Source organism: Halyomorpha halys, unplaced genomic scaffold, assembly GCF_000696795.3.
Source record: "Halyomorpha halys isolate HHAL.00 unplaced genomic scaffold, Hhal_1.1 Scaffold13.1, whole genome shotgun sequence".
Lineage (NCBI taxonomy): Eukaryota > Metazoa > Arthropoda > Insecta > Hemiptera > Pentatomidae > Halyomorpha > Halyomorpha halys.
This window is the reverse complement of record NW_027104938.1, coordinates 1,539,156-1,541,955: the sequence shown is the minus strand read 5'-3', so window position 1 is coordinate 1,541,955 and position 2,800 is coordinate 1,539,156. Positions and strand designations below refer to the sequence as shown.

The 2,800-nt window shown below is 30.2% G+C and overlaps 1 protein-coding gene across 1 annotated transcript in view; it reads right to left on the bottom strand.

Annotated features, from left to right (window-relative positions):
* Positions 1-2,800, bottom strand: part of bsf (bicoid stability factor) — a 69,171-nt gene that overhangs the window by 44,046 nt on the left and 22,325 nt on the right. The window lies entirely within an intron of this gene.

Sequence of the window (2,800 nt, the reverse complement as noted above, 5' to 3'; positions counted from 1 at the left end):
TGGCGGTCCATATATAACTTAAATTTAAGAAGATGGTCAGGGTTGCAGTCAAAAATCAGATGTGAGGACATAAGCGCATGTCCAGGATAAAATGCACCTATGATGCAAATGGGTTAAATGAATTCAGTTGGCATTATATCTTAAATTAATTTAAATATATAACAAACTACACAACTATATAATATATAACTACACAACTAATATATAACTACAACTACACTAAATAATTAAAAGACATAAGCGCTTATGTCTTTGCATCTTGGGCACGCAGTCAATGAAAAGAGGTGATTACAAATAGTTCCAGGGCAATATAAAACAGAAAAATTTTAACAAATGAACAATTATGTTTTCGACAGTAGTGAAGAGGTAATTAGACCTGGAAAATGCAGAGATTTTAATGTGATTTCTTCTGATAGTAATCATATAGTGGAAGAAAAAAAAAATAAGGTAAAGCAACTATAATAAAATGTAAAAATATTTTTATAATAAAGTGGAAAGAAAAAAAAATGTTAACATGTTATCAATAATACATAACCTAGAGTTTGCTGATATGAGGGAAACAAAACTAAAGAAAATATTGTAAAACCAACAGTTGTTTTAGACTTTTTATTATAGTCTATAGATGGAGTTGATGGAGGTTATCAACACCTCAGCAAATTTCACACTTTTTTGTTTCGACATGATTTTTTTTGAATAGTTATGTTGTTTTCAAAACAATTTATAAGGACATATCATTTCATGTTTTATACCTAAAATAAATACATCACAAAACAAAAAAGAACATTCACACCATCATTATCAATGAGATTTACTAGTCAACATTTTCCAATCCTAATCGAAACGACCTCATCCAAGAAAGCTCGCAGACGCTATGTAGTTTGTTTATCAGAAAAAAAAAAAAAGAAAAGGAATGAATTATTATATTATATTATGAATGAGATAGTTGTCATGTGGCATTATGCTTTCATTTCAAATATTATCATGTTGTGCAAAATAATTATGTTCCGTTTCTCTTATTATTGTTAATCAATAATGAAGTAAAAATTCTTTATTTATGCAATATTGCTTTTATTTTTCATATTTTGAATTTCATTTCAATACAATCAAAAACCATTTTGGTGATAAAAACAAATTTTTCACTTTTCTGTGTGATGCAAATGGATTAATGAGCTTCAAACGTTCATATGAAAAATGATTTTTTTTTTTTTTTATACACAGTGAAATTATTTTTTTTTTAAATGTTTAAAATTGTATAATAAATTTAAATTCATTATAATAAAGATTTCACTTATATATTAAGTTTTGTATTACATTTTAATTTTTACTTAATATATGATGTTAAATTAATATTGGAGTACTCTGGATTAGCCATCAATGACTCATTCCTAAACATGACGGATAAGAGGTGTTAAAGCCACCTCAAATCGACTATGTCTTTTTGTTGGAAGGCTTTAAAATGAACAAAAAACAAACTGGCTCGGATTAAACATTTATTTGGCCAATTTAAACATTTTAAAAACTAAAATAAACAAAATATACAAGTAAAAATAAAAAGGTCTTTCAGATAAAAATAAAATAGTTCAATAAATTATGAAAATGACAATAAAACTAATTAACACAAAAAAAAGAAATAAATATATAAAATAAATACTGCACAACGAAAGGTTGCTCCACTCCGATAGGTAAGAGGAAGAGTGCTGCCGAGATGTGTAGGACTGGCTCATCAATGGTCCAAATATCCAACAGTCGTATTGTATTAGGCGAGCCGACAAAATGAACGCAGACAGGGCTGGTTACACACGTTCCTTGGGTTCGAGGGTTGGCCACTAATTACTTAATTAATTGGAGCTTATATTAAAATCGAAACACAGAAGTGGTCTGGTTCTGAGCTGTTATGACGACGAGTACACTCAAAAAATGTCAAATAAAACAGGGCTGCTAATGACGCTACCAGGGCCACTAATTAATCGGAACTGCTCTAAAAACTAAGATGGTCGGCCCGTTGCTAGGCAACCTCTTAGAGACGATTCTGAACCCCTAGCAACTATTACTCATTAATACAAACAAATATAATTATACATTTTTCTATTTAAATAACTAAATCCAATTAAAATAATAATAAAACTAAATATAACAAAATTAAATACTAATAAAACTCGAATAATTTACAATTATTTACAAGATAATTATATTATGGCTTTAACAAGAGCGTTTTATTATACTTTCATATTAAATATAGTCAGCATTAACACGTTGACTGCCGTAGCATATAGTACATAACATATAGCATATACGACACAAGGAATCACGTGTGCGCGTGCGGCAGGGCCATAGCATAAACAGCCCAGGTTATCTTACCTGGAAAATACTCTTCCTACACATGCCTTAGTCATTCCTTTGTCCCTTCTCTATAGGAATTTAGTCTCATCACTACATTCACGGTTTGAGTCGGGGATGTTTTTACAAAATATTATATAACTAATAGCAAAACCTAATGATTGTACTAGGTGAGTATAATTTTTAAGTGCATTACTATTTAATATTCATCACAATCAATCATTATATAGGGCCGCCCATAGCTCAGGGGTTAAGACACAGTCTTACCAATTTGATTTCTATTGGCGGTGCTGGTTCGAATCCGGCCTGGGACGTTGACTTTTTTCATTGAGTGGCGGTCCCACAAAATGAAGAACTTAGACCCCCCAACCATGGTTAGACTCCAATGGGAGTCTTAGCCGGGAAAAAAAAAAAAAAAAAATCAATCATGATATTTATAGAACGGTTTATTTTATATATTTTT